This window comes from Hyla sarda, unplaced genomic scaffold (genome assembly GCF_029499605.1).
Source record: "Hyla sarda isolate aHylSar1 unplaced genomic scaffold, aHylSar1.hap1 scaffold_1121, whole genome shotgun sequence".
Taxonomy (NCBI): Eukaryota; Metazoa; Chordata; class Amphibia; order Anura; family Hylidae; genus Hyla; species Hyla sarda.
In genome coordinates this window covers 66,921-91,555 of record NW_026607742.1, presented here as the reverse complement: position 1 = coordinate 91,555, position 24,635 = coordinate 66,921, and the positions used below count along the sequence as shown (strand labels likewise).

At 43.3% G+C, this 24,635-nt stretch overlaps 14 pseudogenes; all 14 read left to right on the top strand.

Annotated features, from left to right (window-relative positions):
* Positions 1–1,361: 1,361 nt before the first annotated feature.
* Positions 1,362–1,625, top strand: LOC130301377 (U2 spliceosomal RNA; annotated as a pseudogene).
* Positions 1,626–3,109: 1,484 nt separating this feature from the next.
* LOC130301376 (U2 spliceosomal RNA) lies at positions 3,110–3,373 on the top strand (annotated as a pseudogene).
* Positions 3,374–4,843: 1,470 nt separating this feature from the next.
* On the top strand, positions 4,844–5,107 carry LOC130301314 (U2 spliceosomal RNA; annotated as a pseudogene).
* A 1,467-nt stretch (positions 5,108–6,574) lies between these two features.
* Positions 6,575–6,838, top strand: LOC130301375 (U2 spliceosomal RNA; annotated as a pseudogene).
* A 1,485-nt stretch (positions 6,839–8,323) lies between these two features.
* Positions 8,324–8,587, top strand: LOC130301373 (U2 spliceosomal RNA; annotated as a pseudogene).
* Positions 8,588–10,070: 1,483 nt separating this feature from the next.
* On the top strand, positions 10,071–10,334 carry LOC130301372 (U2 spliceosomal RNA; annotated as a pseudogene).
* A 1,477-nt stretch (positions 10,335–11,811) lies between these two features.
* LOC130301371 (U2 spliceosomal RNA) lies at positions 11,812–12,075 on the top strand (annotated as a pseudogene).
* Positions 12,076–13,566: 1,491 nt separating this feature from the next.
* Positions 13,567–13,830, top strand: LOC130301370 (U2 spliceosomal RNA; annotated as a pseudogene).
* Positions 13,831–15,315: 1,485 nt separating this feature from the next.
* Positions 15,316–15,579, top strand: LOC130301369 (U2 spliceosomal RNA; annotated as a pseudogene).
* A 1,489-nt stretch (positions 15,580–17,068) lies between these two features.
* On the top strand, positions 17,069–17,332 carry LOC130301368 (U2 spliceosomal RNA; annotated as a pseudogene).
* Positions 17,333–18,809: 1,477 nt separating this feature from the next.
* On the top strand, positions 18,810–19,073 carry LOC130301367 (U2 spliceosomal RNA; annotated as a pseudogene).
* Positions 19,074–20,552: 1,479 nt separating this feature from the next.
* Positions 20,553–20,816, top strand: LOC130301365 (U2 spliceosomal RNA; annotated as a pseudogene).
* Positions 20,817–22,295: 1,479 nt separating this feature from the next.
* Positions 22,296–22,559, top strand: LOC130301364 (U2 spliceosomal RNA; annotated as a pseudogene).
* A 1,473-nt stretch (positions 22,560–24,032) lies between these two features.
* Positions 24,033–24,296, top strand: LOC130301334 (U2 spliceosomal RNA; annotated as a pseudogene).
* The last annotated feature ends 339 nt before the right edge of the window (positions 24,297–24,635 follow it).

Genomic DNA, 24,635 nt, shown 5'->3' with positions numbered 1-24,635 from the left:
TAGCGTTTTAATGACCATGTTTGCACACTGATTGGTGTAAAAAAATAAAATAAAACTAAATAATAATAATCTAGCACACCTGTGCAGGTTTGACATGACATGACAGGTAGCTGTCTTGTGGGTGGTGCTGAATCCTGTTAAATGACATGAGGGTCTCATGCCTATACACAAGGGTGTGTCATTGCTGTTGCTTGACCATGCATTGGTTTCTGTGGTCAGTGAATGATAAAAACAAAATTTACCATCCATTGATGGATGGGAAATCCGCCATGAGGCATTTGTTTTTAGAAACTGCTGCTCACAACCAATGTTGCAATGGAGTGTCTCCATCTGCTGGTGGTATTGGAAAGGCATTAGTGCTATGACAGGGTCTGAAGAAGAAGAAGAAGAAGAAGAAGAAGAAGAAGACGGAAAAAAAATATATATAAAAAGAAAAAGAGAGAGAGAGAGAGAGACTGACTTAGTGAGCGAGTGAGTGAGAGAGTGAGAGTGAGTGAGAGTGAATGAGTGAGTGAGTGATTGAGTGAGTGAGTGAGTGAGTGAGAACAAATGAGTTAAAGCAAGTGAGTGAGAGAGATCGAATGAATGAAAGTCTGAATGACAGAAAGAAAAAAGGATGAAGAAAGAAGCATGAAGAAAAAAAAATGTATATGGAGTTGCTGACATGAGTGCAATCTACAAAGCCGTTGAGGCTGATCCTCATGGGAGGATTATTGCACCAGGACCCTTAGCACTTTTAAAATGCCATTCAATGCCACGGGCTAGATGTAAACTGCAGATGACCATGTTGTGGTAGTTACCATGGATACCCAAGTGATGTGTGAGCTAACACATAGGCCCAACAGATTCCAAGAAGGCCAGAATCACCAGCGGCACCACCATCGATTGTCAGGTCACCCGGATTCAGCAAATACCAGAGTCCAAAATGATGCAGGTTTATACTGTTAATTTTCAGTTTATCATTACAGTTGGTGTTATTCCATGTCGGAAGGGACGCAGCTACAGCCAGTGGGGTAACTAGAGACAGGCAGGCAGCTATGTGCAACAAAGGTAGGCGTGTTGTTTTCATATGCAGATCTGAAATATTGTCTTATATGCAAGAGGAGGAGTGATGGGGGTTCAGGCAAAAGCCAGGCTATGGATTGCATTGCTAAATGCTCCATCAGAGTGCAATGGTCGCCTGTCCTTTTTTTAAGTGATGATGTGGGTTTAGCCTGTGCTGTATGTATGTATGGGTGGCTGACTGCCACCCACCCAGAAAGTGTATGGGAGGCTGGTTGGCTGCCAGCCTTCCTTCCATTCCTATGAGTAATGTGAGTGCTCATGAAGGGGACATGGTTGGGTCCACCCCTTTCCCGGTTATCCCCTCTAGGCCTTTTGGCTTAGATCAAGTGTAAAAAAAGAAAGGATCTTGCGACAGATCGCATCCTGAGGCACGTTTTTTTTTGTGTGAATACTTGCACTTGGGTGACTTGTGAGCACATACTGATACATACGTTCCCTATCTGGGGACCATAAATTAAATGGATTTTTGAGAAAGGGAGCTGATTTGGAAGCTTGCTTCTGTCGCCCTATGCATTGACCCGATGTGGCAGTATCTTCGGGTAGTGAACAGTGCACCACCCCATTCCAGTGTTAAACAAGAAAGATTCTCATTTAATCCTCCGTGGGTGAGAATTTGAGTTTGAGAATTGGAGACCAAAATGATGAGTTGCACTGACTGGTTTATGAACGTCTATTCATTTAGCGTTTTAATGACCATGTTTGCACACTGATTGGTGTAAAAAAATAAAATAAAACTAAATAATAATAATCTAGCACACCTGTGCAGGTTTGACATGACATGACAGGTAGCTGTCTTGTGGGTGGTGCTGAATCCTGTTAAATGACATGAGGGTCTCATGCCTATACACAAGGGTGTGTCATTGCTGTTGCTTGACCATGCATTGGTTTCTGTGGTCAGTGAATGATAAAAACAAAATTTACCATCCATTGATGGATGGGAAATCCGCCATGAGGCATTTGTTTTTAGAAACTGCTGCTCACAACCAATGTTGCAATGGAGTGTCTCCATCTGCTGGTGGTATTGGAAAGGCATTAGTGCTATGACAGGGTCTGAAGAAGAAGAAGAAGAAGAAGAAGAAGAAGACGGAAAAAAATATATATAAAAAGAAAAAGAGAGAGAGAGAGAGAGACTGACTTAGTGAGCGAGTGAGTGAGAGAGTGAGAGTGAGTGAGAGTGAATGAGTGAGTGAGTGATTGAGTGAGTGAGTGAGTGAGTGAGTGAGTGAGAACAAATGAGTTAAAGCAAGTGAGTGAGAGAGATCGAATGAATGAAAGTCTGAATGACAGAAAGAAAAAAGGATGAAGAAAGAAGCATGAAGAAAAAAAAATGTATATGGAGTTGCTGACATGAGTGCAATCTACAAAGCCGTTGAGGCTGATCCTCATGGGAGGATTATTGCACCAGGACCCTTAGCACTTTTAAAATGCCATTCAATGCCACGGGCTAGATGTAAACTGCAGATGACCATGTTGTGGTAGTTACCATGGATACCCAAGTGATGTGTGAGCTAACACATAGGCCCAACAGATTCCAAGAAGGCCAGAATCACCAGCGGCACCACCATCGATTGTCAGGTCACCCGGATTCAGCAAATACCAGAGTCCAAAATGATGCAGGTTTATACTGTTAATTTTCAGTTTATCGTTACAGTTGGTGTTATTCCATGTCGGAAGGGACGCAGCTACAGCCAGTGGGGTAACTAGAGACAGGCAGGCAGCTATGTGCAACAAAGGTAGGCGTGTTGTTTTCATATGCAGATCTGAAATATTGTCTTATATGCAAGAGGAGGAGTGATGGGGGTTCAGGCAAAAGCCAGGCTATGGATTGCATTGCTAAATGCTCCATCAGAGTGCAATGGTCGCCTGTCCTTTTTTTAAGTGATGATGTGGGTTTAGCCTGTGCTGTATGTATGTATGGGTGGCTGACTGCCACCCACCCAGAAAGTGTATGGGAGGCTGGTTGGCTGCCAGCCTTCCTTCCATTCCTATGAGTAATGTGAGTGCTCATGAAGGGGACATGGTTGGGTCCACCCCTTTCCCGGTTATCCCCTCTAGGCCTTTTGGCTTAGATCAAGTGTAAAAAAAGAAAGGATCTTGCGACAGATCGCATCCTGAGGCACGTTTTTTTTTGTGTGAATACTTGCACTTGGGTGACTTGTGAGCACATACTGATACATACGTTCCCTATCTGGGGACCATAAATTAAATGGATTTTTGAGAAAGGGAGCTGATTTGGAAGCTTGCTTCTGTCGCCCTATGCATTGACCCGATGTGGCAGTATCTTCGGGTAGTGAACAGTGCACCACCCCATTCCAGTGTTAAACAAGAAAGATTCTCATTTAATCCTCCGTGGGTGAGAATTTGAGTTTGAGAATTGGAGACCAAAATGATGAGTTGCACTGACTGGTTTATGAACGTCTATTCATTTAGCGTTTTAATGACCATGTTTGCACACTGATTGGTGTAAAAAAATAAAATAAAACTAAATAATAATAATCTAGCACACCTGTGCAGGTTTGACATGACATGACAGGTAGCTGTCTTGTGGGTGGTGCTGAATCCTGTTAAATGACATGAGGGTCTCATGCCTATACACAAGGGTGTGTCATTGCTGTTGCTTGACCATGCATTGGTTTCTGTGGTCAGTGAATGATAAAAACAAAATTTACCATCCATTGATGGATGGGAAATCCGCCATGAGGCATTTGTTTTTAGAAACTGCTGCTCACAACCAATGTTGCAATGGAGTGTCTCCATCTGCTGGTGGTATTGGAAAGGCATTAGTGCTATGACAGGGTCTGAAGAAGAAGAAGAAGAAGAAGAAGAAGAAGACGGAAAAAAATATATATAAAAAGAAAAAGAGAGAGAGAGAGAGACTGACTTAGTGAGCGAGTGAGTGAGAGAGTGAGAGTGAGTGAGAGTGAATGAGTGAGTGAGTGATTGAGTGAGTGAGTGAGTGAGAACAAATGAGTTAAAGCAAGTGAGTGAGAGAGATCGAATGAATGAAAGTCTGAATGACAGAAAGAAAAAAGGATGAAGAAAGAAGCATGAAGAAAAAAAAATGTATATGGAGTTGCTGACATGAGTGCAATCTACAAAGCCGTTGAGGCTGATCCTCATGGGAGGATTATTGCACCAGGACCCTTAGCACTTTTAAAATGCCATTCAATGCCACGGGCTAGATGTAAACTGCAGATGACCATGTTGTGGTAGTTACCATGGATACCCAAGTGATGTGTGAGCTAACACATAGGCCCAACAGATTCCAAGAAGGCCAGAATCACCAGCTGCACCACCATCGATTGTCAGGTCACCCGGATTCAGCAAATACCAGAGTCCAAAATGATGCAGGTTTATACTGTTAATTTTCAGTTTATCGTTACAGTTGGTGTTATTCCATGTCGGAAGGGACGCAGCTACAGCCAGTGGGGTAACTAGAGACAGGCAGGCAGCTATGTGCAACAAAGGTAGGCGTGTTGTTTTCATATGCAGATCTGAAATATTGTCTTATATGCAAGAGGAGGAGTGATGGGGGTTCAGGCAAAAGCCAGGCTATGGATTGCATTGCTAAATGCTCCATCAGAGTGCAATGGTCGCCTGTCCTTTTTTTAAGTGATGATGTGGGTTTAGCCTGTGCTGTATGTATGTATGGGTGGCTGACTGCCACCCACCCAGAAAGTGTATGGGAGGCTGGTTGGCTGCCAGCCTTCCTTCCATTCCTATGAGTAATGTGAGTGCTCATGAAGGGGACATGGTTGGGTCCACCCCTTTCCCGGTTATCCCTTCTAGGCCTTTTGGCTTAGATCAAGTGTAAAAAAAGAAAGGATCTTGCGACAGATCGCATCCTGAGGCACGTTTTTTTTTGTGTGAATACTTGCACTTGGGTGACTTGTGAGCACATACTGATACATACGTTCCCTATCTGGGGACCATAAATTAAATGGATTTTTGAGAAAGGGAGCTGATTTGGAAGCTTGCTTCTGTCGCCCTATGCATTGACCCGATGTGGCAGTATCTTCGGGTAGTGAACAGTGCACCACCCCATTCCAGTGTTAAACAAGAAAGATTCTCATTTAATCCTCCGTGGGTGAGAATTTGAGTTTGAGAATTGGAGACCAAAATGATGAGTTGCACTGACTGGTTTATGAACGTCTATTCATTTAGCGTTTTAATGACCATGTTTGCACACTGATTGGTGTAAAAAAATAAAATAAAACTAAATAATAATAATCTAGCACACCTGTGCAGGTTTGACATGACATGACAGGTAGCTGTCTTGTGGGTGGTGCTGAATCCTGTTAAATGACATGAGGGTCTCATGCCTATACACAAGGGTGTGTCATTGCTGTTGCTTGACCATGCATTGGTTTCTGTGGTCAGTGAATGATAAAAACAAAATTTACCATCCATTGATGGATGGGAAATCCGCCATGAGGCATTTGTTTTTAGAAACTGCTGCTCACAACCAATGTTGCAATGGAGTGTCTCCATCTGCTGGTGGTATTGGAAAGGCATTAGTGCTATGACAGGGTCTGAAGAAGAAGAAGAAGAAGAAGAAGAAGAAGACGGAAAAAAATATATATAAAAAGAAAAAGAGAGAGAGAGAGAGACTGACTTAGTGAGCGAGTGAGTGAGAGAGTGAGAGTGAGTGAGAGTGAATGAGTGAGTGAGTGATTGAGTGAGTGAGTGAGTGAGAACAAATGAGTTAAAGCAAGTGAGTGAGAGAGATCGAATGAATGAAAGTCTGAATGACAGAAAGAAAAAAGGATGAAGAAAGAAGCATGAAGAAAAAAAAATGTATATGGAGTTGCTGACATGAGTGCAATCTACAAAGCCGTTGAGGCTGATCCTCATGGGAGGATTATTGCACCAGGACCCTTAGCACTTTTAAAATGCCATTCAATGCCACGGGCTAGATGTAAACTGCAGATGACCATGTTGTGGTAGTTACCATGGATACCCAAGTGATGTGTGAGCTAACACATAGGCCCAACAGATTCCAAGAAGGCCAGAATCACCAGCGGCACCACCATCGATTGTCAGGTCACCCGGATTCAGCAAATACCAGAGTCCAAAATGATGCAGGTTTATACTGTTAATTTTCAGTTTATCGTTACAGTTGGTGTTATTCCATGTCGGAAGGGACGCAGCTACAGCCAGTGGGGTAACTAGAGACAGGCAGGCAGCTATGTGCAACAAAGGTAGGCGTGTTGTTTTCATATGCAGATCTGAATTGTCTTATATGCAAGAGGAGGAGTGATGGGGGTTCAGGCAAAAGCCAGGCTATGGATTGCATTGCTAAATGCTCCATCAGAGTGCAATGGTCGCCTGTCCTTTTTTTAAGTGATGATGTGGGTTTAGCCTGTGCTGTATGTATGTATGGGTGGCTGACTGCCACCCACCCAGAAAGTGTATGGGAGGCTGGTTGGCTGCCAGCCTTCCTTCCATTCCTATGAGTAATGTGAGTGCTCATGAAGGGGACATGGTTGGGTCCACCCCTTTCCCGGTTATCCCCTCTAGGCCTTTTGGCTTAGATCAAGTGTAAAAAAAGAAAGGATCTTGCGACAGATCGCATCCTGAGGCACGTTTTTTTTTGTGTGAATACTTGCACTTGGGTGACTTGTGAGCACATACTGATACATACGTTCCCTATCTGGGGACCATAAATTAAATGGATTTTTGAGAAAGGGAGCTGATTTGGAAGCTTGCTTCTGTCGCCCTATGCATTGACCCGATGTGGCAGTATCTTCGGGTAGTGAACAGTGCACCACCCCATTCCAGTGTTAAACAAGAAAGATTCTCATTTAATCCTCCGTGGGTGAGAATTTGAGTTTGAGAATTGGAGACCAAAATGATGAGTTGCACTGACTGGTTTATGAACGTCTATTCATTTAGCGTTTTAATGACCATGTTTGCACACTGATTGGTGTAAAAAAATAAAATAAAACTAAATAATAATAATCTAGCACACCTGTGCAGGTTTGACATGACATGACAGGTAGCTGTCTTGTGGGTGGTGCTGAATCCTGTTAAATGACATGAGGGTCTCATGCCTATACACAAGGGTGTGTCATTGCTGTTGCTTGACCATGCATTGGTTTCTGTGGTCAGTGAATGATAAAAACAAAATTTACCATCCATTGATGGATGGGAAATCCGCCATGAGGCATTTGTTTTTAGAAACTGCTGCTCACAACCAATGTTGCAATGGAGTGTCTCCATCTGCTGGTGGTATTGGAAAGGCATTAGTGCTATGACAGGGTCTGAAGAAGAAGAAGAAGAAGAAGAAGAAGAAGAAGAAGAAGACGGAAAAAAATATATATAAAAAGAAAAAGAGAGAGAGAGAGAGAGACTGACTTAGTGAGCGAGTGAGTGAGAGAGTGAGAGTGAGTGAGAGTGAATGAGTGAGTGAGTGATTGAGTGAGTGAGTGAGTGAGTGAGAACAAATGAGTTAAAGCAAGTGAGTGAGAGAGATCGAATGAATGAAAGTCTGAATGACAGAAAGAAAAAAGGATGAAGAAAGAAGCATGAAGAAAAAAAAATGTATATGGAGTTGCTGACATGAGTGCAATCTACAAAGCCGTTGAGGCTGATCCTCATGGGAGGATTATTGCACCAGGACCCTTAGCACTTTTAAAATGCCATTCAATGCCACGGGCTAGATGTAAACTGCAGATGACCATGTTGTGGTAGTTACCATGGATACCCAAGTGATGTGTGAGCTAACACATAGGCCCAACAGATTCCAAGAAGGCCAGAATCACCAGCGGCACCACCATCGATTGTCAGGTCACCCGGATTCAGCAAATACCAGAGTCCAAAATGATGCAGGTTTATACTGTTAATTTTCAGTTTATCGTTACAGTTGGTGTTATTCCATGTCGGAAGGGACGCAGCTACAGCCAGTGGGGTAACTAGAGACAGGCAGGCAGCTATGTGCAACAAAGGTAGGCGTGTTGTTTTCATATGCAGATCTGAAATATTGTCTTATATGCAAGAGGAGGAGTGATGGGGGTTCAGGCAAAAGCCAGGCTATGGATTGCATTGCTAAATGCTCCATCAGAGTGCAATGGTCGCCTGTCCTTTTTTTAAGTGATGATGTGGGTTTAGCCTGTGCTGTATGTATGTATGGGTGGCTGACTGCCACCCACCCAGAAAGTGTATGGGAGGCTGGTTGGCTGCCAGCCTTCCTTCCATTCCTATGAGTAATGTGAGTGCTCATGAAGGGGACATGGTTGGGTCCACCCCTTTCCCGGTTATCCCCTCTAGGCCTTTTGGCTTAGATCAAGTGTAAAAAAAGAAAGGATCTTGCGACAGATCGCATCCTGAGGCACGTTTTTTTTTGTGTGAATACTTGCACTTGGGTGACTTGTGAGCACATACTGATACATACGTTCCCTATCTGGGGACCATAAATTAAATGGATTTTTGAGAAAGGGAGCTGATTTGGAAGCTTGCTTCTGTCGCCCTATGCATTGACCCGATGTGGCAGTATCTTCGGGTAGTGAACAGTGCACCACCCCATTCCAGTGTTAAACAAGAAAGATTCTCATTTAATCCTCCGTGGGTGAGAATTTGAGTTTGAGAATTGGAGACCAAAATGATGAGTTGCACTGACTGGTTTATGAACGTCTATTCATTTAGCGTTTTAATGACCATGTTTGCACACTGATTGGTGTAAAAAAATAAAATAAAACTAAATAATAATAATCTAGCACACCTGTGCAGGTTTGACATGACATGACAGGTAGCTGTCTTGTGGGTGGTGCTGAATCCTGTTAAATGACATGAGGGTCTCATGCCTATACACAAGGGTGTGTCATTGCTGTTGCTTGACCATGCATTGGTTTCTGTGGTCAGTGAATGATAAAAACAAAATTTACCATCCATTGATGGATGGGAAATCCGCCATGAGGCATTTGTTTTTAGAAACTGCTGCTCACAACCAATGTTGCAATGGAGTGTCTCCATCTGCTGGTGGTATTGGAAAGGCATTAGTGCTATGACAGGGTCTGAAGAAGAAGAAGAAGAAGAAGAAGAAGAAGAAGACGGAAAAAAATATATATAAAAAGAAAAAGAGAGAGAGAGAGAGAGACTGACTTAGTGAGCGAGTGAGTGAGAGAGTGAGAGTGAGTGAGAGTGAATGAGTGAGTGAGTGATTGAGTGAGTGAGTGAGTGAGTGAGTGAGAACAAATGAGTTAAAGCAAGTGAGTGAGAGAGATCGAATGAATGAAAGTCTGAATGACAGAAAGAAAAAAGGATGAAGAAAGAAGCATGAAGAAAAAAAAATGTATATGGAGTTGCTGACATGAGTGCAATCTACAAAGCCGTTGAGGCTGATCCTCATGGGAGGATTATTGCACCAGGACCCTTAGCACTTTTAAAATGCCATTCAATGCCACGGGCTAGATGTAAACTGCAGATGACCATGTTGTGGTAGTTACCATGGATACCCAAGTGATGTGTGAGCTAACACATAGGCCCAACAGATTCCAAGAAGGCCAGAATCACCAGCGGCACCACCATCGATTGTCAGGTCACCCGGATTCAGCAAATACCAGAGTCCAAAATGATGCAGGTTTATACTGTTAATTTTCAGTTTATCGTTACAGTTGGTGTTATTCCATGTCGGAAGGGACGCAGCTACAGCCAGTGGGGTAACTAGAGACAGGCAGGCAGCTATGTGCAACAAAGGTAGGCGTGTTGTTTTCATATGCAGATCTGAAATATTGTCTTATATGCAAGAGGAGGAGTGATGGGGGTTCAGGCAAAAGCCAGGCTATGGATTGCATTGCTAAATGCTCCATCAGAGTGCAATGGTCGCCTGTCCTTTTTTTAAGTGATGATGTGGGTTTAGCCTGTGCTGTATGTATGTATGGGTGGCTGACTGCCACCCACCCAGAAAGTGTATGGGAGGCTGGTTGGCTGCCAGCCTTCCTTCCATTCCTATGAGTAATGTGAGTGCTCATGAAGGGGACATGGTTGGGTCCACCCCTTTCCCGGTTATCCCCTCTAGGCCTTTTGGCTTAGATCAAGTGTAAAAAAAGAAAGGATCTTGCGACAGATCGCATCCTGAGGCACGTTTTTTTTTGTGTGAATACTTGCACTTGGGTGACTTGTGAGCACATACTGATACATACGTTCCCTATCTGGGGACCATAAATTAAATGGATTTTTGAGAAAGGGAGCTGATTTGGAAGCTTGCTTCTGTCGCCCTATGCATTGACCCGATGTGGCAGTATCTTCGGGTAGTGAACAGTGCACCACCCCATTCCAGTGTTAAACAAGAAAGATTCTCATTTAATCCTCCGTGGGTGAGAATTTGAGTTTGAGAATTGGAGACCAAAATGATGAGTTGCACTGACTGGTTTATGAACGTCTATTCATTTAGCGTTTTAATGACCATGTTTGCACACTGATTGGTGTAAAAAAATAAAATAAAACTAAATAATAATAATCTAGCACACCTGTGCAGGTTTGACATGACATGACAGGTAGCTGTCTTGTGGGTGGTGCTGAATCCTGTTAAATGACATGAGGGTCTCATGCCTATACACAAGGGTGTGTCATTGCTGTTGCTTGACCATGCATTGGTTTCTGTGGTCAGTGAATGATAAAAACAAAATTTACCATCCATTGATGGATGGGAAATCCGCCATGAGGCATTTGTTTTTAGAAACTGCTGCTCACAACCAATGTTGCAATGGAGTGTCTCCATCTGCTGGTGGTATTGGAAAGGCATTAGTGCTATGACAGGGTCTGAAGAAGAAGAAGAAGAAGAAGAAGAAGACGGAAAAAAATATATATAAAAAGAAAAAGAGAGAGAGAGAGAGAGACTGACTTAGTGAGCGAGTGAGTGAGAGAGTGAGAGTGAGTGAGAGTGAATGAGTGAGTGAGTGATTGAGTGAGTGAGTGAGTGAGTGAGTGAGAACAAATGAGTTAAAGCAAGTGAGTGAGAGAGATCGAATGAATGAAAGTCTGAATGACAGAAAGAAAAAAGGATGAAGAAAGAAGCATGAAGAAAAAAAAATGTATATGGAGTTGCTGACATGAGTGCAATCTACAAAGCCGTTGAGGCTGATCCTCATGGGAGGATTATTGCACCAGGACCCTTAGCACTTTTAAAATGCCATTCAATGCCACGGGCTAGATGTAAACTGCAGATGACCATGTTGTGGTAGTTACCATGGATACCCAAGTGATGTGTGAGCTAACACATAGGCCCAACAGATTCCAAGAAGGCCAGAATCACCAGCGGCACCACCATCGATTGTCAGGTCACCCGGATTCAGCAAATACCAGAGTCCAAAATGATGCAGGTTTATACTGTTAATTTTCAGTTTATCGTTACAGTTGGTGTTATTCCATGTCGGAAGGGACGCAGCTACAGCCAGTGGGGTAACTAGAGACAGGCAGGCAGCTATGTGCAACAAAGGTAGGCGTGTTGTTTTCATATGCAGATCTGAAATATTGTCTTATATGCAAGAGGAGGAGTGATGGGGGTTCAGGCAAAAGCCAGGCTATGGATTGCATTGCTAAATGCTCCATCAGAGTGCAATGGTCGCCTGTCCTTTTTTTAAGTGATGATGTGGGTTTAGCCTGTGCTGTATGTATGTATGGGTGGCTGACTGCCACCCACCCAGAAAGTGTATGGGAGGCTGGTTGGCTGCCAGCCTTCCTTCCATTCCTATGAGTAATGTGAGTGCTCATGAAGGGGACATGGTTGGGTCCACCCCTTTCCCGGTTATCCCCTCTAGGCCTTTTGGCTTAGATCAAGTGTAAAAAAAGAAAGGATCTTGCGACAGATCGCATCCTGAGGCACGTTTTTTTTTGTGTGAATACTTGCACTTGGGTGACTTGTGAGCACATACTGATACATACGTTCCCTATCTGGGGACCATAAATTAAATGGATTTTTGAGAAAGGGAGCTGATTTGGAAGCTTGCTTCTGTCGCCCTATGCATTGACCCGATGTGGCAGTATCTTCGGGTAGTGAACAGTGCACCACCCCATTCCAGTGTTAAACAAGAAAGATTCTCATTTAATCCTCCGTGGGTGAGAATTTGAGTTTGAGAATTGGAGACCAAAATGATGAGTTGCACTGACTGGTTTATGAACGTCTATTCATTTAGCGTTTTAATGACCATGTTTGCACACTGATTGGTGTAAAAAAATAAAATAAAACTAAATAATAATAATCTAGCACACCTGTGCAGGTTTGACATGACATGACAGGTAGCTGTCTTGTGGGTGGTGCTGAATCCTGTTAAATGACATGAGGGTCTCATGCCTATACACAAGGGTGTGTCATTGCTGTTGCTTGACCATGCATTGGTTTCTGTGGTCAGTGAATGATAAAAACAAAATTTACCATCCATTGATGGATGGGAAATCCGCCATGAGGCATTTGTTTTTAGAAACTGCTGCTCACAACCAATGTTGCAATGGAGTGTCTCCATCTGCTGGTGGTATTGGAAAGGCATTAGTGCTATGACAGGGTCTGAAGAAGAAGAAGAAGAAGAAGAAGAAGAAGAAGAAGAAGAAGAAGACGGAAAAAAATATATATAAAAAGAAAAAGAGAGAGAGAGAGAGAGACTGACTTAGTGAGCGAGTGAGTGAGAGAGTGAGAGTGAGTGAGAGTGAATGAGTGAGTGAGTGATTGAGTGAGTGAGTGAGTGAGTGAGAACAAATGAGTTAAAGCAAGTGAGTGAGAGAGATCGAATGAATGAAAGTCTGAATGACAGAAAGAAAAAAGGATGAAGAAAGAAGCATGAAGAAAAAAAAATGTATATGGAGTTGCTGACATGAGTGCAATCTACAAAGCCGTTGAGGCTGATCCTCATGGGAGGATTATTGCACCAGGACCCTTAGCACTTTTAAAATGCCATTCAATGCCACGGGCTAGATGTAAACTGCAGATGACCATGTTGTGGTAGTTACCATGGATACCCAAGTGATGTGTGAGCTAACACATAGGCCCAACAGATTCCAAGAAGGCCAGAATCACCAGCGGCACCACCATCGATTGTCAGGTCACCCGGATTCAGCAAATACCAGAGTCCAAAATGATGCAGGTTTATACTGTTAATTTTCAGTTTATCGTTACAGTTGGTGTTATTCCATGTCGGAAGGGACGCAGCTACAGCCAGTGGGGTAACTAGAGACAGGCAGGCAGCTATGTGCAACAAAGGTAGGCGTGTTGTTTTCATATGCAGATCTGAAATATTGTCTTATATGCAAGAGGAGGAGTGATGGGGGTTCAGGCAAAAGCCAGGCTATGGATTGCATTGCTAAATGCTCCATCAGAGTGCAATGGTCGCCTGTCCTTTTTTTAAGTGATGATGTGGGTTTAGCCTGTGCTGTATGTATGTATGGGTGGCTGACTGCCACCCACCCAGAAAGTGTATGGGAGGCTGGTTGGCTGCCAGCCTTCCTTCCATTCCTATGAGTAATGTGAGTGCTCATGAAGGGGACATGGTTGGGTCCACCCCTTTCCCGGTTATCCCCTCTAGGCCTTTTGGCTTAGATCAAGTGTAAAAAAAGAAAGGATCTTGCGACAGATCGCATCCTGAGGCACGTTTTTTTTTGTGTGAATACTTGCACTTGGGTGACTTGTGAGCACATACTGATACATACGTTCCCTATCTGGGGACCATAAATTAAATGGATTTTTGAGAAAGGGAGCTGATTTGGAAGCTTGCTTCTGTCGCCCTATGCATTGACCCGATGTGGCAGTATCTTCGGGTAGTGAACAGTGCACCACCCCATTCCAGTGTTAAACAAGAAAGATTCTCATTTAATCCTCCGTGGGTGAGAATTTGAGTTTGAGAATTGGAGACCAAAATGATGAGTTGCACTGACTGGTTTATGAACGTCTATTCATTTAGCGTTTTAATGACCATGTTTGCACACTGATTGGTGTAAAAAAATAAAATAAAACTAAATAATAATAATCTAGCACACCTGTGCAGGTTTGACATGACATGACAGGTAGCTGTCTTGTGGGTGGTGCTGAATCCTGTTAAATGACATGAGGGTCTCATGCCTATACACAAGGGTGTGTCATTGCTGTTGCTTGACCATGCATTGGTTTCTGTGGTCAGTGAATGATAAAAACAAAATTTACCATCCATTGATGGATGGGAAATCCGCCATGAGGCATTTGTTTTTAGAAACTGCTGCTCACAACCAATGTTGCAATGGAGTGTCTCCATCTGCTGGTGGTATTGGAAAGGCATTAGTGCTATGACAGGGTCTGAAGAAGAAGAAGAAGAAGAAGAAGAAGAAGAAGAAGAAGACGGAAAAAAATATATATAAAAAGAAAAAGAGAGAGAGAGAGAGAGACTGACTTAGTGAGCGAGTGAGTGAGAGAGTGAGAGTGAGTGAGAGTGAATGAGTGAGTGAGTGATTGAGTGAGTGAGTGAGTGAGTGAGAACAAATGAGTTAAAGCAAGTGAGTGAGAGAGATCGAATGAATGAAAGTCTGAATGACAGAAAGAAAAAAGGATGAAGAAAGAAGCATGAAGAAAAAAAAATGTATATGGAGTTGCTGACATGAGTGCAATCTACAAAGCCGTTGAGGCTGATCCTCATGGGAGGATTATTGCACCAGGACCCTTAGCACTTTTAAAATGCCATTCAATGCCACGGGCTAGATGTAAACTGCAGATGACCATGTTGTGGTAGTTACCATGGATACCCAAGTGATGTGTGAGCTAACACATAGGCCCAACAGATTCCAAGAAGGCCAGAATCACCAGCGGCACCACCATCGATTGTCAGGTCACCCAGATTCAGCAAATACCAGAGTCCAAAATGATGCAGGTTTATACTGTTAATTTTCAGTTTATCGTTACAGTTGGTGTTATTCCATGTCGGAAGGGACGCAGCTACAGCCAGTGGGGTAACTAGAGACAGGCAGGCAGCTATGTGCAACAAAGGTAGGCGTGTTGTTTTCATATGCAGATCTGAAATATTGTCTTATATGCAAGAGGAGGAGTGATGGGGGTTCAGGCAAAAGCCAGGCTATGGATTGCATTGCTAAATGCTCCATCAGAGTGCAATGGTCGCCTGTCCTTTTTTTAAGTGATGATGTGGGTTTAGCCTGTGCTGTATGTATGTATGGGTGGCTGACTGCCACCCACCCAGAAAGTGTATGGGAGGCTGGTTGGCTGCCAGCCTTCCTTCCATTCCTATGAGTAATGTGAGTGCTCATGAAGGGGACATGGTTGGGTCCACCCCTTTCCCGGTTATCCCCTCTAGGCCTTTTGGCTTAGATCAAGTGTAAAAAAAGAAAGGATCTTGCGACAGATCGCATCCTGAGGCACGTTTTTTTTTGTGTGAATACTTGCACTTGGGTGACTTGTGAGCACATACTGATACATACGTTCCCTATCTGGGGACCATAAATTAAATGGATTTTTGAGAAAGGGAGCTGATTTGGAAGCTTGCTTCTGTCGCCCTATGCATTGACCCGATGTGGCAGTATCTTCGGGTAGTGAACAGTGCACCACCCCATTCCAGTGTTAAACAAGAAAGATTCTCATTTAATCCTCCGTGGGTGAGAATTTGAGTTTGAGAATTGGAGACCAAAATGATGAGTTGCACTGACTGGTTTATGAACGTCTATTCATTTAGCGTTTTAATGACCATGTTTGCACACTGATTGGTGTAAAAAAATAAAATAAAACTAAATAATAATAATCTAGCACACCTGTGCAGGTTTGACATGACATGACAGGTAGCTGTCTTGTGGGTGGTGCTGAATCCTGTTAAATGACATGAGGGTCTCATGCCTATACACAAGGGTGTGTCATTGCTGTTGCTTGACCATGCATTGGTTTCTGTGGTCAGTGAATGATAAAAACAAAATTTACCATCCATTGATGGATGGGAAATCCGCCATGAGGCATTTGTTTTTAGAAACTGCTGCTCACAACCAATGTTGCAATGGAGTGTCTCCATCTGCTGGTGGTATTGGAAAGGCATTAGTGCTATGACAGGGTCTGAAGAAGAAGAAGAAGAAGAAGAAGAAGAAGAAGAAGAAGACGGAAAAAAATATATATAAAAAGAAAAAGAGAGAGAGAGAGAGAGACTGACTTAGTGAGCGAGTGAGTGAGAGAGTGAGAGTGAGTGAGAGTGAATGAGTGAGTGAGTGATTGAGTGAGTGAGTGAGTGAGTGAGTGAGAACAAATGAGTTAAAGCAAGTGAGTGAGAGAGATCGAATGAATGAAAGTCTGAATGACAGAAAGAAAAAAGGATGAAGAAAGAAGCATGAAGAAAAAAAAATGTATATGGAGTTGCTGACATGAGTGCAATCTACAAAGCCGTTGAGGCTGATCCTCATGGGAGGATTATTGCACCAGGACCCTTAGCACTTTTAAAATGCCATTCAATGCCACGGGCTAGATGTAAACTGCAGATGACCATGTTGTGGTAGTTACCATGGATACCCAAGTGATGTGTGAGCTAACACATAGGCCCAACAGATTCCAAGAAGGCCAGAATCACCAGCGGCACCACCATCGATTGTCAGGTCACCCGGATTCAGCAAATACCAGAGTCCAAAATGATGCAGGTTTATACTGTTAATTTTCAGTTTATCGTTACAGTTGGTGTTATTCCATGTCGGAAGGGACGCAGCTACAGCCAGTGGGGTAACTAGAGACAGGCAGGCAGCTATGTGCAACAAAGGTAGGCGTGTTGTTTTCATATGCAGATCTGAAATATTGTCTTATATGCAAGAGGAGGAGTGATGGGGGTTCAGGCAAAAGCCAGGCTATGGATTGCATTGCTAAATGCTCCATCAGAGTGCAATGGTCGCCTGTCCTTTTTTTAAGTGATGATGTGGGTTTAGCCTGTGCTGTATGTATGTATGGGTGGCTGACTGCCACCCACCCAGAAAGTGTATGGGAGGCTGGTTGGCTGCCAGCCTTCCTTCCATTCCTATGAGTAATGTGAGTGCTCATGAAGGGGACATGGTTGGGTCCACCCCTTTCCCGGTTATCCCCTCTAGGCCTTTTGGCTTAGATCAAGTGTAAAAAAAGAAAGGATCTTGCGACAGATCGCATCCTGAGGCACGTTTTTTTTTGTGTGAATACTTGCACTTGGGTGACTTGTGAGCACATACTGATACATACGTTCCCTATCTGGGGACCATAAATTAAATGGATTTTTGAGAAAGGGAGCTGATTTGGAAGCTTGCTTCTGTCGCCCTATGCATTGACCCGATGTGGCAGTATCTTCGGGTAGTGAACAGTGCACCACCCCATTCCAGTGTTAAACAAGAAAGATTCTCATTTAATCCTCCGTGGGTGAGAATTTGAGTTTGAGAATTGGAGACCAAAATGATGAGTTGCACTGACTGGTTTATGAACGTCTATTCATTTAGCGTTTTAATGACCATGTTTGCACACTGATTGGTGTAAAAAAATAAAATAAAACTAAATAATAATAATCTAGCACACCTGTGCAGGTTTGACATGACATGACAGGTAGCTGTCTTGTGGGTGGTGCTGAATCCTGTTAAATGACATGAGGGTCTCATGCCTATACACAAGGGTGTGTCATTGCTGTTGCTTGACCATGCATTGGTTTCTGTGGTCAGTGAATGATAAAAACAAAATTTACCATCCATTGATGGATGGGAAATCCGCCATGAGGCATTTGTTTTTAGAAACTGCTGCTCACAACCAATGTTGCAATGGAGTGTCTCCATCTGCTGGTGGTATTGGAAAGGCATTAGTGCTATGACAGGGTCTGAAGAAGAAGAAGAAGAAGAAGAAGAAGACGGAAAAAAATATATATAAAAAGAAAAAGAGAGAGAGAGAGAGAGACTGACTTAGTGAGCGAGTGAGTGAGAGAGTGAGAGTGAGTGAGAGTGAATGAGTGAGTGAGTGATTGAGTGAGTGAGTGAGTGAGTGAGTGAGAACAAATGAGTTAAAGCAAGTGAGTGAGAGAGATCGAATGAATGAAAGTCTGAATGACAGAAAGAAAAAAGGATGAAGAAAGAAGCATGAAGAAAAAAAAATGTATATGGAGTTGCTGACATGAGTGCAATCTACAAAGCCGTTGAGGCTGATCCTCATGGGAGGATTATTGCACCAGGACCCTTAGCACTTTTAAAATGCCATTCAATGCCACGGGCTAGATGTAAACTGCAGATGACCATGTTGTGGTAGTTACCATGGATACCCAAGTGATGTGTGAGCTAACACATAGGCCCAACAGATTCCAAGAAGGCCAGAATCACCAGCGGCACCACCATCGATTGTCAGGTCACCCGGATTCAGCAAATACCAGAGTCCAAAATGATGCAGGTTTATACTGTTAATTTTCAGTTTATCGTTACAGTTGGTGTTATTCCATGTCGGAAGGGACGCAGCTACAGCCAGTGGGGTAACTAGAGACAGGCAGGCAGCTATGTGCAACAAAGGTAGGCATGTTGTTTTCATATGCAGATCTGAAATATTGTCTTATATGCAAGAGGAGGAGTGATGGGGGTTCAGGCAAAAGCCAGGCTATGGATTGCATTGCTAAATGCTCCATCAGAGTGCAATGGTCGCCTGTCCTTTTTTTAAGTGATGATGTGGGTTTAGCCTGTGCTGTATGTATGTATGGGTGGCTGACTGCCACCCACCCAGAAAGTGTATGGGAGGCTGGTTGGCTGCCAGCCTTCCTTCCATTCCTATGAGTAATGTGAGTGCTCATGAAGGGGACATGGTTGGGTCCACCCCTTTCCCGGTTATCCCCTCTAGGCCTTTTGGCTTAGATCAAGTGTAAAAAAAGAAAGGATCTTGCGACAGATCGCATCCTGAGGCACGTTTTTTTTTGTGTGAATACTTGCACTTGGGTGACTTGTGAGCACATACTGATACATACGTTCCCTATCTGGGGACCATAAATTAAATGGATTTTTGAGAAAGGGAGCTGATTTGGAAGCTTGCTTCTGTCGCCCTATGCATTGACCCGATGTGGCAGTATCTTCGGGTAGTGAACAGTGCACCACCCCATTCCAGTGTTAAACAAGAAAGATTCTCATTTAATCCTCCGTGGGTGAGAATTTGAGTTTGAGAATTGGAGACCAAAATGATGAGTTGCACTGACTGGTTTATGAACGTCTATTCATTTAGCGTTTTAATGACCATGTTTGCACACTGATTGGTGTAAAAAAATAAAATAAAACTAAATAATAATAATCTAGCACACCTGTGCAGGTTTGACATGACATGACAGGTAGCTGTCTTGTGGGTGGTGCTGAATCCTGTTAAATGACATGAGGGTCTCATGCCTATACACAAGGGTGTGTCATTGCTGTTGCTTGACCATGCATTGGTTTCTGTGGTCAGTGAATGATAAAAACAAAATTTACCATCCATTGATGGATGGGAAATCCGCCATGAGGCATTTGTTTTTAGAAACTGCTGCTCACAACCAATGTTGCAATGGAGTGTCTCCATCTGCTGGTGGTATTGGAAAGGCATTAGTGCTATGACAGGGTCTGAAGAAGAAGAAGAAGAAGAAGAAGAAGAAGAAGACGGAAAAAAATATATATAAAAAGAAAAAGAGAGAGAGAGAGAGAGACTGACTTAGTGAGCGAGTGAGTGAGAGAGTGAGAGTGAGTGAGAGTGAATGAGTGAGTGAGTGATTGAGTGAGTGAGTGAGTGAGTGAGAACAAATGAGTTAAAGCAAGTGAGTGAGAGAGATCGAATGAATGAAAGTCTGAATGACAGAAAGAAAAAAGGATGAAGAAAGAAGCATGAAGAAAAAAAAATGTATATGGAGTTGCTGACATGAGTGCAATCTACAAAGCCGTTGAGGCTGATCCTCATGGGAGGATTATTGCACCAGGACCCTTAGCACTTTTAAAATGCCATTCAATGCCACGGGCTAGATGTAAACTGCAGATGACCATGTTGTGGTAGTTACCATGGATACCCAAGTGATGTGTGAGCTAACACATAGGCCCAACAGATTCCAAGAAGGCCAGAATCACCAGCGGCACCACCATCGATTGTCAGGTCACCCGGATTCAGCAAATACCAGAGTCCAAAATGATGCAGGTTTATACTGTTAATTTTCAGTTTATCGTTACAGTTGGTGTTATTCCATGTCGGAAGGGACGCAGCTACAGCCAGTGGGGTAACTAGAGACAGGCAGGCAGCTATGTGCAACAAAGGTAGGCGTGTTGTTTTCATATGCAGATCTGAAATATTGTCTTATATGCAAGAGGAGGAGTGATGGGGGTTCAGGCAAAAGCCAGGCTATGGATTGCATTGCTAAATGCTCCATCAGAGTGCAATGGTCGCCTGTCCTTTTTTTAAGTGATGATGTGGGTTTAGCCTGTGCTGTATGTATGTATGGGTGGCTGACTGCCACCCACCCAGAAAGTGTATGGGAGGCTGGTTGGCTGCCAGCCTTCCTTCCATTCCTATGAGTAATGTGAGTGCTCATGAAGGGGACATGGTTGGGTCCACCCCTTTCCCGGTTATCCCCTCTAGGCCTTTTGGCTTAGATCAAGTGTAAAAAAAGAAAGGATCTTGCGACAGATCGCATCCTGAGGCACGTTTTTTTTTGTGTGAATACTTGCACTTGGGTGACTTGTGAGCACATACTGATACATACGTTCCCTATCTGGGGACCATAAATTAAATGGATTTTTGAGAAAGGGAGCTGATTTGGAAGCTTGCTTCTGTCGCCCTATGCATTGACCCGATGTGGCAGTATCTTCGGGTAGTGAACAGTGCACCACCCCATTCCAGTGTTAAACAAGAAAGATTCTCATTTAATCCTCCGTGGGTGAGAATTTGAGTTTGAGAATTGGAGACCAAAATGATGAGTTGCACTGACTGGTTTATGAACGTCTATTCATTTAGCGTTTTAATGACCATGTTTGCACACTGATTGGTGTAAAAAAATAAAATAAAACTAAATAATAATAATCTAGCACACCTGTGCAGGTTTGACATGACATGACAGGTAGCTGTCTTGTGGGTGGTGCTGAATCCTGTTAAATGACATGAGGGTCTCATGCCTATACACAAGGGTGTGTCATTGCTGTTGCTTGACCATGCATTGGTTTCTGTGGTCAGTGAATGATAAAAACAAAATTTACCATCCATTGATGGATGGGAAATCCGCCATGAGGCATTTGTTTTTAGAAACTGCTGCTCACAACCAATGTTGCAATGGAGTGTCTCCATCTGCTGGTGGTATTGGAAAGGCATTAGTGCTATGACAGGGTCTGAAGAAGAAGAAGAAGAAGAAGAAGAAGAAGAAGACGGAAAAAAATATATATAAAAAGAAAAAGAGAGAGAGAGAGAGAGACTGACTTAGTGAGCGAGTGAGTGAGAGAGTGAGAGTGAGTGAGAGTGAATGAGTGAGTGAGTGATTGAGTGAGTGAGTGAGTGAGTGAGAACAAATGAGTTAAAGCAAGTGAGTGAGAGAGATCGAATGAATGAAAGTCTGAATGACAGAAAGAAAAAAGGATGAAGAAAGAAGCATGAAGAAAAAAAAATGTATATGGAGTTGCTGACATGAGTGCAATCTACAAAGCCGTTGAGGCTGATCCTCATGGGAGGATTATTGCACCAGGACCCTTAGCACTTTTAAAATGCCATTCAATGCCACGGGCTAGATGTAAACTGCAGATGACCATGTTGTGGTAGTTACCATGGATACCCAAGTGATGTGTGAGCTAACACATAGGCCCAACAGATTCCAAGAAGGCCAGAATCACCAGCGGCACCACCATCGATTGTCAGGTCACCCGGATTCAGCAAATACCAGAGTCCAAAATGATGCAGGTTTATACTGTTAATTTTCAGTTTATCGTTACAGTTGGTGTTATTCCATGTCGGAAGGGACGCAGCTACAGCCAGTGGGGTAACTAGAGACAGGCAGGCAGCTATGTGCAACAAAGGTAGGCGTGTTGTTTTCATATGCAGATCTGAAATATTGTCTTATATGCAAGAGGAGGAGTGATGGGGGTTCAGGCAAAAGCCAGGCTATGGATTGCATTGCTAAATGCTCCATCAGAGTGCAATGGTCGCCTGTCCTTTTTTTAAGTGATGATGTGGGTTTAGCCTGTGCTGTATGTATGTATGGGTGGCTGACTGCCACCCACCCAGAAAGTGTATGGGAGGCTGGTTGGCTGCCAGCCTTCCTTCCATTCCTATGAGTAATGTGAGTGCTCATGAAGGGGACATGGTTGGGTCCACCCCTTTCCCGGTTATCCCCTCTAGGCCTTTTGGCTTAGATCAAGTGTAAAAAAAGAAAGGATCTTGCGACAGATCGCATCCTGAGGCACGTTTTTTTTTGTGTGAATACTTGCACTTGGGTGACTTGTGAGCACATACTGATACATACGTTCCCTATCTGGGGACCATAAATTAAATGGATTTTTGAGAAAGGGAGCTGATTTGGAAGCTTGCTTCTGTCGCCCTATGCATTGACCCGATGTGGCAGTATCTTCGGGTAGTGAACAGTGCACCACCCCATTCCAGTGTTAAACAAGAAAGATTCTCATTTAATCCTCCGTGGGTGAGAATTTGAGTTTGAGAATTGGAGACCAAAATGATGAGTTGCACTGACTGGTTTATGAACGTCTATTCATTTAGCGTTTTAATGACCATGTTTGCACACTGATTGGTGTAAAAAAATAAAATAAAACTAAATAATAATAATCTAGCACACCTGTGCAGGTTTGACATGACATGACAGGTAGCTGTCTTGTGGGTGGTGCTGAATCCTGTTAAATGACATGAGGGTCTCATGGCTATACACAAGGGTGTGTCATTGCTGTTGCTTGACCATGCATTGGTTTCTGTGGTCAGTGAATGATAAAAACAAAATTTACCATCCATTGATGGATGGGAAATCCGCCATGAGGCATTTGTTTTTAGAAACTGCTGCTCACAACCAATGTTGCAATGGAGTGTCTCCATCTGCTGGTGGTATTGGAAAGGCATTAGTGCTATGACAGGGTCTGAAGAAGAAGAAGAAGAAGAAGAAGAAGACGGAAAAAAATATATATAAAAAGAAAAAGAGAGAGAGAGAGAGAGACTGACTTAGTGAGCGAGTGAGTGAGAGAGTGAGAGTGAGTGAGAGTGAATGAGTGAGTGAGTGATTGAGTGAGTGAGTGAGTGAGTGAGAACAAATGAGTTAAAGCAAGTGAGTGAGAGAGATCGAATGAATGAAAGTCTGAATGACAGAAAGAAAAAAGGATGAAGAAAGAAGCATGAAGAAAAAAAAATGTATATGGAGTTGCTGACATGAGTGCAATCTACAAAGCCGTTGAGGCTGATCCTCATGGGAGGATTATTGCACCAGGACCCTTAGCACTTTTAAAATGCCATTCAATGCCACGGGCTAGATGTAAACTGCAGATGACCATGTTGTGGTAGTTACCATGGATACCCAAGTGATGTGTGAGCTAACACATAGGCCCAACAGATTCCAAGAAGGCCAGAATCACCAGCGGCACCACCATCGATTGTCAGGTCACCCGGATTCAGCAAATACCAGAGTCCAAAATGATGCAGGTTTATACTGTTAATTTTCAGTTTATCGTTACAGTTGGTGTTATTCCATGTCGGAAGGGACGCAGCTACAGCCAGTGGGGTAACTAGAGACAGGCAGGCAGCTATGTGCAACAAAGGTAGGCGTGTTGTTTTCATATGCAGATCTGAAATATTGTCTTATATGCAAGAGGAGGAGTGATGGGGGTTCAGGCAAAAGCCAGGCTATGGATTGCATTGCTAAATGCTCCATCAGAGTGCAATGGTCGCCTGTCCTTTTTTTAAGTGATGATGTGGGTTTAGCCTGTGCTGTATGTATGTATGGGTGGCTGACTGCCACCCACCCAGAAAGTGTATGGGAGGCTGGTTGGCTGCCAGCCTTCCTTCCATTCCTATGAGTAATGTGAGTGCTCATGAAGGGGACATGGTTGGGTCCACCCCTTTCCCGGTTATCCCCTCAAGGCCTTTTGGCTTAGATCAAGTGTAAAAAAAGAAAGGATCTTGCGACAGATCGCATCCTGAGGCACGTTTTTTTTTGTGTGAATACTTGCACTTGGGTGACTTGTGAGCACATACTGATACATACGTTCCCTATCTGGGGACCATAAATTAAATGGATTTTTGAGAAAGGGAGCTGATTTGGAAGCTTGCTTCTGTCGCCCTATGCATTGACCCGATGTGGCAGTATCTTCGGGTAGTGAACAGTGCACCACCCCATTCCAGTGTTAAACAAGAAAGATTCTCATTTAATCCTCCGTGGGTGAGAATTTGAGTTTGAGAATTGGAGACCAAAATGATGAGTTGCACTGACTGGTTTATGAACGTCTATTCATTTAGCGTTTTAATGACCATGTTTGCACACTGATTGGTGTAAAAAAATAAAATAAAACTAATTAATAATAATCTAGCACACCTGTGCAGGTTTGACATGACATGACAGGTAGCTGTCTTGTGGGTGGTGCTGAATCCTGTTAAATGACATGAGGGTCTCATGCCTATACACAAGGGTGTGTCATTGCTGTTGCTTGACCATGCATTGGTTTCTGTGGTCAGT